The following is a 15,889-nucleotide window of genomic DNA, read 5'->3' as shown; positions in this document are numbered from 1 at the left end:
ATCAATTTTCTAATGAAAGTGGATATATCCTTTAAGTATTTTGGAGGCTAAAATATGAAAGGTTCACCTGTTGTTATGATTACCTGTTAAATGTTTGTTTACAAAATTCTAAACAATTTCATCAAGGTTCCTACAATGTCTCTATTGGCACTTCATCTAGAGTAGCCCTCCAGATTTCATACATCGATTATTATGACCTGGAAATCAAGAAATGGTACAAGCTACATGCATTTTGACAGAACAAGAATGGAGCACTTGCCTTTGTCTTGTGCCATGTCGCATTCCAACTCTCCGATACTTGATTCTTCCTGCAGTGAAGGATCAGAGACCTGGAACACTACTTGGAGAGCTGCGGCCAGAGGTAAGAGTGAATTAAACTCCCCCACTGCCGCAGTACGCATATTGTATGTAGATTCGGGCTCTGAATTTGAAAGCTTACCTCTACTTAAAGAGACACTGAAGCGAAAAAAAATGATGATATTATGATTTGTATGTGTAGCACAGCTAAGAAATAAAACATTAAGATCAGATACATCAGTGTAATTGTTTCCAGTACAGGAAGAGTTGAGAAACTCCAGTTGTTATCTCTATGCAAACAAGCCATTAAGCTCTCCGACTAAGTTAAGGGGCCCATACACTCAGCCGATTTTCTGGCCGATCGGTCGATCGATCGATTGCAAATCGGTTGGCCAATCGACCGATCGATGGCCGATTTCGATTGATTTTGATGGATTTCCATCGAAATGGCAGGGTGGAAAATTTAGGTCGATCTGATGAGATTGCTTATCAGTTTGCATTGGCCTTAATGGAAATCTGATGGCAAAAAAATGCCATCAGATCGAATTTCAATAGATTTCAAACTGAAATCTATTGGAATTCTATCCTGGTAAAAAATGTTCTAAAAACGCATCAGATAGATCATCAGATGCATTTCTTATCTATCTGCTGCCAATCTGATGAGTGTATGGGCACCTTTAGTCTGGAGAGGGCTGTTATCTGACTTTTATTATCTCAACTGTTCCTGGACTATTTACTTTTCCTCTGCTAGAAGAGCGGTCATTACTTCACAGACTGCTCTGAAAGACTTATTTTGAATGCTGAGTGTTGTGTAATCTGCACATATTATAGAATGATGCAATGTTAGAAAAAACACTATATACCTGAAAATAAAAGTATGAGAATATTTTCTTTGCTGCTAATCTTTTAGTAATTATTCATAGTACACAACCAATTCACTATATCATTTTTTTTTTCGCTTCAGTGTCTCTTTAAAAGGATCTTTAACCAAGGATTGAACTTCATTTTAATCAGTAGCTGATACCTTCTTTCCCACAAAAAAATCTTTACCTTTTCTGGAATAAATCATCAGGGGGGTTTGTATGGCTGATATTGTGGTGAAACCACTCCCACAGTGTGATGTCATGACCAAGGTCCTGACAGTTTGCTGTCTGTGAACCTCATTGCATTGTGGGAATTACCGGTACAGACTTTTTACAACTTCCAAGCAAGCAGTGTCTTACTCTGTGCATAGAGCTCTCAGTAACAAACATTCCGTACAGATCACCTGGCAGGACTAAAAATGTTGCCACCAGTGATAAATCTCAAATTGTACATCAAGGAGAGGAAAGATTTAACAAGGGGAAAACACTAACTAAATAATCTATAAATGAATATTGTAAAACAATAAGCAATTTTATTCATTATGTTACTTTCACTACAGTTCCTCTTTATGGTGTAGTTAAGCCTCACCTTAAAGAGAACCCGAGGTGGATCTTCGGGGGGCAGATAGGACACAGAGACATGTTGTCTGTTTAATGACCAACTGCTGCCCTCTGCCTCCCCACCGCTACGCTATAGCCCCCGAGTTTAGTGACAAGATTTGTCGCTAACTTGGAGGTAAACACAGGGGAGAGGAACTCCCTGTTCAAAACGCCCACCAGGGGCGTTCCTGCAGGGTTTCCTGAGCTGCCATTGGGCTGCTCTCTCTCTCTTTCTCTGGCCGCGCCTCCTGCCACTCCCCCGCCTCCCTACATGCTGGATGAGAGACACACAGTCTTTCTTTGCAGGGTCGTGACCCAGAAGTCACAAAAGTGAAAATGTGCCATTGCGGCCCACGGGAGTGGCGTTTTTTGCGGCTACCTGATCTGCTCAGTCCCACGGATCAGGTAGCCTACTTTTTTTTAATCATTTTTTGAGCCCACCTCGGGCTCTCTTTAAAGAGAACCCGAGGTGTGTTTAAAGAATGTTATCTGCATACAGAGGCTGGATCTGCCTATACAGCCCAGCCTCTGTTGCTATCCCAAACCCCACTAAGGTCCCCCTGCACTCTGCAATCCCTCATAAATCACAGCCGTGCTGTGAGGCTGTGTTTACATCTGTAGTGTCAGTCTCAGCTGCTCCCCCGCCTCCTGCATAGCTCCGGTCCCTGCCCCCGTCCCTTCCCTCCAATCAGCAGGGAGGGAAGGGATGCAGGCGGGGACTGGAGTTCTGCAGGAGGCGGGGAGAGCAGCAGACTGACACTATAGAGATAAACACAGCCAGCTCTGACAAGCTGTTTGTCAGCAGCGTGGCTGTGATTTATGAGGGATTGCAGAGTGCAGGGGGACCTTAGGGGGGTTTGGGATAGCAACAGAGGCTGGGCTGTATAGGCAGATCCAGCCTCTGTATGCAGATAATATTCTTCAAACCCACCTCGGGCTCTCTTTAAGTGAAACAACTCAAGCCATTTTATTTTTGCAGAGGGACAATCACTGTTCTGCCTGCACTTTTTTTCTTTTTTTGTGATTAACGAAAGAAAATGAAAAGTAATCATATAAGTCATTCTGATGTTACACCACCTACAGTACAGTTACATCTGGCCATATTTCTAAGTCTTCATTGATAGGCTTTTATTGAGTGAAATAAATGGCATGGAAAATAAGGAGAGAGAGGTCAGGGTCAGCGATGGGATAAGACACAGGCTGTTAACCTTTGCCTTTGACGTTTTATGGTCCAATAAAAAAAAAAAAAAAACTTGAACATTTATGTGTCCAGTCTGTGTCATGTGATCAGGGCAGTACAGCACCCGTATAAGAGTGGCAGTCACGGGACCACAGCTAGCTATACAGGCACAACCTGAATTGTGACAGAGCTGTTAAAGTGATATGACTAGGGCCCTGCCAGGCTGCACATTGCTAAATATTCCTAAACAATGGCTTCAACAGTGTTGACTGCGAATTTTTCCATTGCCATGTCATTTTCACATCAAAAATAAAAATTTTGAGCTCAAAAAAATATTTGCAAAAATGTATTGGTGTTGATTCACAAAGGTTACTTATTTTTCATCTTAACTGTAAGGAGTGCTAATGCATGAGATAAACAAATAAGGAGAGAATTCATGTAACTAATGGTTCCAGCGAGGGCTCAGGCAACACTGGGCTGCTGCAGTTAACTTCCTCTTCCGATTTCTGCAGCGGCATCCCCAGCACCCCTGCAGCTGTGACTCAGCATCTTCCAGCCTCCCCAGGGGTACGCACCCGTCCCAGAGCAGTTCTTATAGGTTGAGGAGGTGGGTCTAGCCAGCTGACACTTTTCTGCTGGAACCTTTGCTGATTGGCCAGTTCCTTTTTCTGGGCTGGTCTGTGGTGTTTTCCACCTGTATATGAGCTCTCTTCATTCAGTTGCTCACTGCTCGTGATAGCAATCAGTACGCTGGTTTTGCTGGGCACTTCATCACTCCGTGATAATCATATTGTATTTCAATGTGACTGCCAGACTGACTTAGCTACAACCTTAGCTTTACTGACCACTCTCTCGCCTAGTCCTTTGTACTGCAGCCATCTGATCTAACGTGTATGACCTTAGCCTGTTACCGACTCCGATTCTGCCTAGTCCTCTGTACTGCAGCCATCTGATCTAACGTGTATGACCTTAGCCCGTTACCGACTCCGATTCTGCCTAGCCCTTTGTACTGCAGCCATCTGATCTAATGTGTATGACCCTAGCCTGTTACCCACTCTGATTCGGGCTAGTTCACTGTACTGCAGCCAGCTGATATTGTGTATTGGTCCACATAGCACCTAGCATGATATGCGCAGTATGTCACACCTCAATGAAGGCGAATTCATATATAATGAATAATCTTTAATAGCACTGGCAACGCGTTTTGTGGGTCTCTCATTTGACCTCTAACATATAGTATGCGAGCTTACCTACACAATCTGTTCACAGTATTCCTATTCCTAATGCCTAAACTGAAGTCCTAAATCACACCTTGCACCAGAGATGATGCTTCTATAGGGGCAATCTGTGCAATTGCCCAGGACCCCCATGTCAGCAGCTGGGTCTCCCCAGGTCTCTCTCTTTCCCAAGTGTATAGTTATCTCCGGGAGACCATGCAGAGAATTCGGCAGCAGAGCGACTCACCTATCTGTCCAACAAAGTAAAGAGCTGGCACATCCAAAGGAAATCTTGATTGGTTCCATGTAAAAGCTTATAGCCACTTCGTCCACAGGTCAGTAGATATACGTCCTCTGGGACTTCATCTAAGCCATAGGTCAGTAGATCTACTGACCTGTATTGAAGCAGTGCTGTGCAGGATTGGGCTTGCTCCTGTGCACATTTCTGGCACAATCTGATGCAGGACTAATTGGTGAATGGGAATATAAGTTTCCTGAGCTAATGAGATTGATTTTTACTATTAAAAATACTTGTATTTTCTCATTTCATAGTGAAAAACACACTCTGTAGTATTTCAGAATCAAATATCTTCACCATAAATTGTGACAGGAACATAATCTAAGTTTTGTGATAAGCAGTAAGAATAGCCAAACAAAATTTGTGTTTTTTATCTACAGTAGCACTTTTTATTTTTAAACTGGAAATGGTAAAACTGAGAAATACATGTTTTTTCTATTTTTTCTTTGTTTTCCCATTAAAATGCATGGAAAACAAAATGGTTTGAGGGAAAAAAATGGCCTACAATGAAAGCCTAGTTTGTCTTGAAAAAAAAAACAATATATATTTCATTTCTGTTTCATAAGTAGGGATAAAGTTATTTCTGCTTAAATAGGGACATAGCTAAACTGGCAAAACTGCTCTGGTCAATAAGTTGAAAACAAGGTCTGGATGCGAAGTGGTTAATCAACGTTTCAGAGCCACGTAGGGCCCCTTTATCAAGGCAATATTTACTCGGAGGCAGAAATCTGTCTGTCGCTGCAAATCAGCTCCTGTTAGGGAGGTCGGAGTCAGACTCCTCTAGTACTGGCATCCAGCGATGTGTACTCAGCAGGCAGCAACAGCAGCCCACCATGCTGTGGATGAATTTCTTCACCGTTTACAGCTGGATGGATAAGTGAAACTAAAAATCTGTAACAAAAAAAAAACCCTGAGGGGTTACTTACCTTGCGAGGGGAAGCTTTTGGATCCTAATGAGGCTTTCCCTGACCTCCTCCATCCCGGCAATCCAGCACTGGAAGCCCCCGAATGTTGGAGAAGTAAATATTAACCGTTAAAGTCGGCGGATTTTTACTGTAATGTAAAATGCAGAAAATAGGCAGATGCAGATTTTTTGCATTTTACATTACAGTAAAAATCCGCCGACTTTAGCGGTAAATAAAAAAGCCCCCTTAAGTCCTAGAAACACCAAATTTTCAGGGTTTATTACCCTGTGAACAAGATGCAAAAAAAAGTTTTCAAAAAGACCTTATAGTTTTTGAGAAAATCGATGTTAAAGTCGGGTGGAATTTCCGCGATTTCCGGCGGAAATTTCCGTGATTTCCAGCGGAAATCCGCCTACCGCACTAGAATTACTGATTTCCGCATTCCGATGCGGAAATGCAATTTCCGATCGGAATTTTGGAAATTGCATTTCCGCGGAATCCGAATGAGCATCCCTAATTGCAGGACAGAGGTATTCTTGTACTCAAAATAATAATGTAAGTATCTGGTTATGCCTAATAATCATGTAAATTGTGATTATAGTGCTAGGACTGTTTTATCACAAGTGTGAGTTGTTATTGGCTGATAAGTTATAGGACAAAGCATCCATTGCTTGGGAAGCCTGTTATTTTATCCTTATGCGTTCGCTTTTGGCTGGTGGGCGTCTTTGCGCAGCTCCGCCTCTTTGTTTGACAGTAATCGAACTCATATTTTTTCTGCTATTATTACTTTTTTTTATTCCTGGTACCTCATTATTCATGTTTTATGTGACTGAATGGAGATGCAGGTCATTAAGTCTCTCTCCCCTGAGAATTGTAATGGGGTGAAAAATTGCTTTAAATGAGGCTAATAACTCGCATCTCCCTGTCCTCTCAGAGACCGCGCCACTCGCGTCATTACAGGGGTGGGGTGGGGAGTCTGTTACAGCCCACGATCACCTTTACAACGCAAAAAAAAGAAAAATTTAATTAACTGAAATTACAGATGTATCATGTGCTAATACATTTCATTTAGATATAGGATTCGTTGGCAGCACATCTGATCTATTCTATATTTTACATCTGAAAAAAAACACAAGGCCCACAAAGAAGCGAACACGCTAGTTTCAATGAGACCTGAAATGAGAGTGATACAAAGGAAGATGTGCTGTATTCATTATCCTTTGAAACAATGCAGATTGCCTGGCTGTCCTGCTGATCCTCTGCCTCTATACTTTTAGGCCCATTTTACACCTATGTTTTGCGTTGCGGTGGTGATGCGATGTTCCTGCCGCATCTCACCACAACGCAAAAAATGACAAACGTATGACCCTGCAGCAGAATGCGCCAACAGGGTCATATGCATAGCACCGTCCCCCGCTCAGTGACGTACTCCCTTCTGGGCAGGAAGTACGTCACTGGGATTCCCATTGGTCCGTGTATGTGCGCCGCACAGATGAAATTCCTGCGTCACTCATTGACTCCCATGACTTCTGCCACCGCTTTTGCAGCCTTTGTGCCAGCGATTCGGTAACTTCCGGTGCAACATGATGCACTAAGTGTGCTAGGCCTTATTGTCTTGCATTGCTGTTGTGTTACTCTGCGGTAAAACGGTAACGCAATGCACATTAGCTATGCAAGTGAAAAAGGGGCCTTAGCCATAGACCCTGAACAAGCATTTAGCTGCATGCTTGTTTCAGGTGTGTGATTCGGACACTACTGCAGATAAAAAGATTAGCAGGACAACCAGGAAACAGGCATTATTTAAAAGAAAATAAATATGGCAGTGTCCATATATCTCTTGCTTCACTTTCCCTGTAAGTGCCTGCCTAGATTGTAAGCTTTTCAGAGATGGACCCTCCACTTTATATATACATATAATTTATTGCATCTTATTTGACTTGTACTATGTGAAGAAAATAGCTTCAGTTCAGAAAGCCTGGCGGCCAGGGCTAGATATACCATAAGGCACTGTAGGCACGTGCCTACAGGCGTCTGATGATGTAGAGGCAGCTCACACCCCTCCCTGAGCGCCTTCCTCCTTCCCTATGCAGAGACCCGAGCAGAATGTAAATGAGAGGATACTCACCCTGCTCTCGGCACCTCCAGCTACTTAATACTGAGGGAACCTCTGGCTACCTAATGCAAAGGGACACCTGTAGCTATGACGGGCAAGGGAGGTAAGAGAGAAGTGACAGTTGAGCCAGCCAGCAAACTTGCAGTTCATCCGGTGTTTGTAGCTTTATGGAAGGCGAAGTCTAGGGTGCAAGGACATCTGTACCTATAGGCTCCTGGCTGCATGCAGTTAAGCTGAAAACAGATGATTTTGTTGAACATTTTGTGAAATGTCAATTTACTAAGACTGTTACTGCATGGAAAACTGAAATTACAGACTAGTGAGATAAATACCTCATAAATATCAATTCACATTTGAATTGACATTTATGAACAGAGCATGTGGTAAAACAAGGGAAATGTTCGATATCTCCAGCATGGAGCAGTTAATAACGAATAAAGAGTCATTCGGGAAGGTGATAGAAGGGAGGAAAAAGAGCAGAAAAAAGGGGAAAACTAATTACTAATTAAACTATTCAGGACAATAAGAAAGTTAATAATAAAACGTATTTCCCTAATTTTACAATATTATTATGAGAAAATTAAAATAGTTAATAAGATACTAATGGGTTTGAGCTGATACAAATTCTATGCTAATTTTATGCAGCTTGGGCTTGCCCTTTACTTGTTAGTATAATAAATAATGCTTTCTATATGAGATCCAGCTTCCCTGTTCCTTGCATTGCAATAATACAGCTTAGTGGCATAGTGGTTAGCGCTCTCTCAGCTTGCAGCGCTGGGTCCCTGGATCAAATCCCAGCCAGGTCAACATCTGAAAGTAGTTTGTATGTTCTCCCTGTGTCTGGGTGGGTTTCCTCTGGGCACTCCGGTTTCCTCCCACATCCCAAAAAACATACAGATAAGTTAATTGGCTTCCCTCTAAATTGGCCCTAGACTATGATAAATACAGTACACAATACATACATAGACATAGGACTATGGTAGGGACTAGATTGTGAGCCCTTCTGACTGAGGGACAGTTAGTGACAAGACCTTACTCTGCACATCGCTGCGTAATATGTTGGTGCTATATAAATGTATTTAACTTGCAGCTTAGCTTGAGAAAGAAGCTTTATTGCTTTGAAACGATGCTATAATAGCTGTCAAGCTTGATTGATTTAATAAAAGAGCATTGAAATACTGATGGTGCTGGCATTGTTGCTATATGTTGGCGCTATATAAATAAATAAAATACTGTATGAAATGCCGCATGATCCACTAAAACACTGTGATTTTAAATAGTGTAAACATTAATAAATATGGCCTATTTTCACTAGTGAAACTGTGTCTGGTGTTGCCCATGGTCCTCATCTGCACAGTGTATAGTGAGACTGTGCCTGATGCTGTCCATGGTACTGATCTGCACTGTCTGTATAGTGAGGCTGTGTCTGGTGATGTCCATGGTCCTGATCTGCACTGTGTTTAGTGAGGCTGTGACTGGTGATGTCCATGGTCCTGATCTGCACTGTGTCTATATAGTGAGTCTGTGACTGGTGATGTCCATGGTCCTGATCTGCACTGTCTATATAGTGAGGCTGTCCCTGGTGCTGACAATGCTCCTGATCTGCACTGTGTCTGTATAGAGAGGCTGTGCCTGGTGCTGTCCATGCTCCTGATCTGCTCTGTGTCTGTAGTGAGCTGTGTCTGGTGTTTTCCACGGTTCTGCTCTTCACTGTGTCTGTATAGTGAGGCTGTGCCTGGTGCGGTCAATGGTCCTGATCTGCACTGTCGGTATAGTGAGGCTGCGTCTGGTGGTGTCCATGGTCCTGGTCTGCACTGTGTCTGTATAGTGCAAGGGTCCCCAAACATTTTGGGTCGAGGGCCGGGCCAACATACTTCAGACTGCTGGGGGGCCGGAGTATACATAGAAGTCTTTGATGGCCAGCAGTGATGCATACTAAGTCGACAACCTTCAGTCCAATTGGACAACAGTGTCACCTGATGTGGCATTTGATTGGAAACCAGTGAATTACTGCTTTCTGGCTTCATTCTATATGCGGACCACCAATATTTAAAGATGTAGCTGACCACATCTACAATACATTTTGTGTGTGGGGGTCCGATAAAAAAGCATCAGACAGCCTTACTTTGAGGACCACTGGTATAGTGTGTCTGTATAGTGAAGCTGTGCCTGGTGCTGTCGATGCTCCTGATCTGCACTGTGTATGTAAAGTGAGGCTGTGCCTGGTGTTGTCAATGCTCCTGATCTGCACTGTGTCTGTAGTGAGGCTCTGCCTGGTGCTGTCCATGGTTCCTGATCTGCACTGTCTATATAGTGAGACTGTGCCTGGTGCTGTCCATGGTCTTGATCTGCACTGTATCTGTATAGTGAGACTGCGTCTGGTGGTGTCCATGGTCTTGATCTGCACTGTGTCTGTATAGAGAGGCTGTGCCTGGTGCTGTCCATGGTCCTGATCAGCACTGTGTCTGTATAGTGAGGCTGTGCCTGGTGCTGTCCATGCTCCTGATCTGCACTGTGTCTGTATAGTGAGGCTGTGCCTGGTGCTGTCCATGCTCCTGATCTGCACTGTGTCTGTATTGTGAGGCTGTGTCTGGTGCTGTCCATGGTCCTGATCTATACTGTAGTGAGGCTGTTAAAATCAGTAACCCTTTGCACACTCGCATGGAAATGTTCAAACAAATGCATTCACAGATTCACTCATCCAGGCACCACTGTTATCCCTACAGCTAAGTTAAAAGCCGGGTTCTTAGTTCACAAAGGAATGCATTCTCTTGCTTAGTCACCTACACTGTGCAGAAGTACCCAGGTAAACGTAGGTGTCCTAACTATTGCCCTGGCTTATGCTGGTGTATGTGCATTGTGCGCATGGATACATTACGTTCACTCCCTTGTGCAATTGGTATGATGCGCTATCTGTCCCAGGAGAGGACGTCAGGATGTGTGCTCCTAATCCCTAGATAGGTTTGATGCAATGAATGTTTGCATGTCTGCACTATGCATGTTACAACTAGAGGCAATGTGCCTGGATTTATGTTTTTTTTTTCGTGTAGTGAGGTTGTGCCTGGTGCTGTCCATGCTCCTGATCTGCACTGTGCCTGTATAGTGAGGCTGTGCCTGGTGCTGTCCATGGTCCTGATCTGCACTGTGCCTGTATCTGGTGAGGCTGTATCTGGTGCTGTCCATGGTTCTGATTTGCACTGTGTCTGTATAGTGACACTGTGCCTTGTGTTGACCATGTTCCTGCGTGAGACGTCTGCTGGAAGGTTGTAGATTATTGTTACAATTCGCAGACTCTGTCCCACACACAGATACTGTATCTGTAGCAGCAACATCTTGCCCATAAATCTCTGGCACAAAAGCTGCCACTGTAGTAAAAACATATTATTGACATTCTGCTACCTCTAGAGTTATTTATGTATCAGCAGCAGATTTAAATCCTCAGCATACTTTGTGTCAGCAAAAATGCATAGGAATGCCACTTTTCAGTATCTGACAGTTCCTCATCTAACTGTAGGGCTGGAGGGACTTTGCTCTCCTCTTGGTCACTTTCTCTTTACAAGACTTCTAACTGCCACTATTCTTCTGCATGCAGATGTCGACATGTCAGTTATCTCAGTGATGTCATGTCATGTCGTGGTACTTTCTCCTGCTGCAGCTTGTTGCAATGGCCATATTGCATCACCCGCAGTGTGTCATGTTTCATTGCCTTTAATAGTCAATGGAACAGGACACACTGCCTATGAAGTGACGGTGCTCTTCCAGGTAATGCAAAATCTGCAGTGCGTCACTGTGTGATTTCCATGGTAATCCCGCAGTACCCTGAAAGTGGCATGCTATTTTTTTTCTTCGGCCGCACCATGGTTATAACGCATATTTTTGGCTCCAGTACAACTGTTGCAAATTGCACAGCAACAAATGTAAATGGACCCTCAAGGACTTCATTTTAAGTCTGAATTATACACAGCAGCCATGACAAATCTGCCTTGCTGAGCTGCAAAACAAACAGAAGACATGACCCTATGAACATTCTAGCACTAGAAATTTATCTCCAGCCTTTTCTCACTTAGATAAAGCTCTCTTGGCTTCAATTTACTATTAAGGAAATGGGATGAATTCAACAAGCTGTTCTATAAGCTTATTTGCATAGATAACTCCAGTTTTAAATACTTTCTTCCTCGGAAAATAGAAAAACAGTTCAGACAATGTCTTAGAAGCCCCAGTACGAGGTGTTCCTGTGTTTGTCTCATCATGTTACATGTCACTTCACATTTGCTTTAAAGTGGAGAATGTAATTTGGTTGAAGGGAAGAGGCGAATATAAAAATGTGTTTTGTTAAATAGACACTTAAGAGCCATCCAAATCCAAGTTCAAGTTAAGCTGGTCACACACAATACAATAAAAAGCAATTGAATATAAATATGTGGTAATTTTAGCTAGAAATCTGTTCGTATTTCCAGTTTTTATCTGTATAAGGGAGTGGCTGATTTTTCTGATCAATTTTCATGAAGATTGAATGGTGTATATAGATTGATAAATTGTCAATTTCTGGACTTATAGACTCAAGCGTGTGAGAGTGTGTGAGAGTGTGACATTGGTCAAACATTGCAATCAGAAAAATGTTTTGTTCTCGAGCCTAAAAGAAATATAGAAACATTGTATTCTGCGTGGCCACCTCTAATGTTATGCTGTTGGTAAAAATATAAAGATTGCACAAAGTGTCTTTTGACTGCGTTTTCAATAGGAATAAGAAAGAAATGTTTATCTTTTCTGTTTGTTTTTTTAGTCCTTTATGCTATTTATACGAATCAATACTAATTTTATGTTTATTGCTAAATTTGCTTAATTCATGCAGTTTGGAATAGCTGATGATTTTGATTGGTCTAATTCCAACCTGCATGAACTTGCATAAAATTTGCCACAACTAGAAATTATTGGCATCTCATTGTCCTCATCTCTAGTCCTTGAAAACTTCTCAGCAGCAAGACATTTATAAATAGCACTGAGACACTGTCAATCCTCATAATGAGTAATGACTGCAAATTAGTCATAAATGATTACAAACAGCTAGCCTGACTGAAGGACCCCCCCCCCCATAAATAAATAAGGGGCACCTTGAGGAACAACAGACTATGTCTGAGAAACTATCATCATTGTGAGCATGGTAAAATATGTAATTATGCTTCGTGGTACATCACTTTCACTGAAGCAAAGACCTACCTCAATGTGACACACCTTAAAGTACCACTCCCTCCCGATACTTTTATTATGGTTTGTTACTAATGTTGTGGGACTAGCACACAGCACCATCCTCCCCCCTCCAGCACCCCCTGTAGCTCCCGTTCTGCTCAGTCGTAATCTCCGACTGAGGCAGAATGTTGAATATGTGCAGGGAGGAAGTGGCAATTCCTCCCCTCTGCCCACCCATATTTTTGCCCCCTCCACTCCATGCTATAGTTCCCCTTATGATCCACTGCACACAGTGCGCAGGAGTGATTCATACTGGGAACTATAGCGGTGAGGGGGTGGGGCTAATGACAAGCGGAGGGAAGGAAGCACTGTCAATTCCTTTCTGCTGTTGTCAGAATGGGGCCACAGGGGGCGCTGGTGGTGGGAGGATGGTGCTATGTGCTAGTCACACAGCACCAGGAGCAAAATATATTCAGAGTATCGGAGACCAGGTCAGGGGTACTTAAACCTCAATTTGTATTTGGATGGCTCTTGATGATGCCCATTAATGGTGAATTTTAGCGAACAATCGTATTCTCAATAAGATAATTAAAATCGAAAGAAAAGATCCTATTTTATGGCCTGTTTCCACTACAGGCAGATTGGATGCCGAAAAACTGACTCCAATGAATGCCAATGGGCCTGTTTCCTCTAAACGTTATTTTTCTGATGCAGATTTTCCCATAGGCATTCATTGGAGTCAGTTTTTCTGCATCCAATCTGCATATAGTGGAAACAGGCCCTAACTGATTCACAGCATTCAAGAGACCAAACTATTCCTGATATAGAAACCAGTTGTGATCGTATCTATGAAAAGAGCCACCACAATGATCTACCATTACTTTAAGGAAACAAGTGCGATCGTCAAGGATGGAAAGATTTTCTCTTTTCATACAAAGTGATCTGAATTATCTGATCAAAAATATGACCGTTCACTAAAAATCATACTGCTAATGAGCACCTTTACTTTTAAAGTAAACCTGAGATACAAAGACCACAAGTATTTATACTTACATGGGGCTTCCTCCAGGTCCTGGTAGACTGTGGGCTCACTAGGTGTCTGGGTCCATCCTTTCTCCAGTTGTCAGTCTCTGTAGCTTGAGATTACTGTGATTGTACGGTTCTAGCTGCATACCTCCTATGCCCAGGTGCGTTCTGCACCTGCGCAGTTCGTCACAGGACAACTAAAGTGAGAGGTATATGGAGGCTGCCATATTTATTTCCCATTAAGCAATACCAGTTGCCTGGCTGTCTGCCTCTAATACTTTTAGCCATAGACCCTGAACAAGCATGCAGCAGATCAGGTGTTTCTGACATTATTGTCAGATCTGACAAGATTATTTGCATGCTTGTTTCTGGTGTGGTTCATACACTCTTGCAGCCAAGTAGATCAGCAGGGCTGCCAGGAAACCGGTATTGTTTAACAGGAAATAAATATGGCAGCCTCCATATCGCTCTCATTACAGTTGTCCTTTAAGGTTTGTAACTGCATAGGTACAGAATGCCTCCAGCTTGTAACTGTGTAACTGTAGCGCGTTACTTTGCGACTTCCACAGTAATCCTAGAACTGCAACGGAAGTTTTGAGTTCATTTTTTTTTTCTTTGGCTGTTCCAATCACACTGCGGTGCAGTGCGATTGTTTCAAATCGGAACTGCAAGTTGCTGCTGGTGTCACAGTTACCAGTAGAAATGCTCATTGAGATGCAAATTATTCCAACTTGAATGCACATTTTATGCAAATTGTAAGCGGCTTAGAATTGGGCCAACCTAATGCACTTCCTGACAAGTCTGATTGGACCAAATCCAAGATATAGTGGTGGGCAAGCTTCTCATGGTGCTGCTTCATGAACAAACCTTCAAGTCCTGATGGGAACGTGAGTTCACCTGCTGAACCGCACCACAAGTTTGACCATCTTTTGTGCGGCTTCAACCTTCCATTCCCTGGCTGGCCTGTCACCTCTCTTCCCTTCCTCTGCCTGGCATGCCCACTCACTCACCACCGCGCATGGAGGCCTGCTGATGTCACCACCGAGGGAGCAGAGGAAGCTTGATGGGTGATGTGTAGGAGAGCAGAACTGATTGCCTGTAACTCAGCCAATCAGAGGGCTACTACACCTACACTCCGCCCATTCAGCCTGCCTATCCAGCTCCCTATGACCCATTAGTACTAGCGTGATGTCAGCATGGCTCCGTGCAATGTGTTGAGTGAGTGGGCATGCTGGGTAGGGGAAGGTGAAAGAGGCGGGGCAGGAGCTGGCATGGCTTGGCTAAACAATGTGCAGTGCGGTTAAGTTAATGGCCAACCCGCGATTCAGTATTTGGAGTCATACTAGTTCACTAACCCCAAAAAACCCTAACACAAATGCAGATTCACAAACTGTTCATCGCAGTAAAATGCCACCCCTACCAAGAAGAATCTGCATTAAATCTGCACACAAGCCAGAATTATTTGTATCTCATTGACCATTTACCAGAAACCCCACAGCACAAACAGCACAACTGGTGTTGGTTCTAGTTACAATGAGGCTTCAGAACATAATTAACTTGAGGGCCCCCCTGACACCCCTTTCCTCCATAAGCAGCATTAGGGTCCCCTTTTTTTCTGACCATATCCAACCCCCTTCCCCCGGGTCCTCGAGCTGACTTCTGGCCCCTCCCAGGACTCACCTGTCCTGTTACTCCATGCACTCCTTTCTTCATCCTCACAGGGGCGCCCCACTTCTGTGACCCACCACAAGTTATGCAATGTCACATGGGTCACTGAGAAGACGAGGGAATGCACAGACTAACTGAGAAGCGCATTGGCTGGGACAGGTGAGTTGCTATCCTGCTGAAACCTCTGCAGTGGCCCCAGGGACCACAATAAAGTTGGGAAGCCCAGCAGCCATCTTGTGGCCCCGGGGATATTGCCCAGGTTGCCCCTATGGGAGGAGTTCTGGCCCTGAGCACAACATGAGTAATAAGTAGTGATGGCCATGTCTAGGAGAACTCATGGAGAAGCATGTGAGCAGTTTGGTCAGTTGATAGATATGTAAGTCTCTGATTTGCTAGTCATGATCATGTGCTAAAGCAGGATGTGATCATAGCAAATCAGAGCTGTGCAAAATTATCAGCTGACCAAACAAATCGCATGCTTCTCCGTGAGTTCTCCTAGACATGATTATCACTAAACATGAGTTATTTACAAGAA

General features: G+C 43.4%; 1 protein-coding gene across 5 annotated transcripts in view; it reads right to left on the bottom strand.

Annotated features, from left to right (window-relative positions):
* The window catches only part of PDYN (prodynorphin), a 189,120-nt gene that overhangs the window by 37,608 nt on the left and 135,623 nt on the right, over positions 1–15,889 (bottom strand). The window lies entirely within an intron of this gene.

Source organism: Hyperolius riggenbachi, chromosome 12 (genome assembly GCF_040937935.1).
Source record: "Hyperolius riggenbachi isolate aHypRig1 chromosome 12, aHypRig1.pri, whole genome shotgun sequence".
NCBI lineage: Eukaryota > Metazoa > Chordata > Amphibia > Anura > Hyperoliidae > Hyperolius > Hyperolius riggenbachi.
This window is presented reverse-complemented; position numbering and strand designations above follow the sequence as displayed.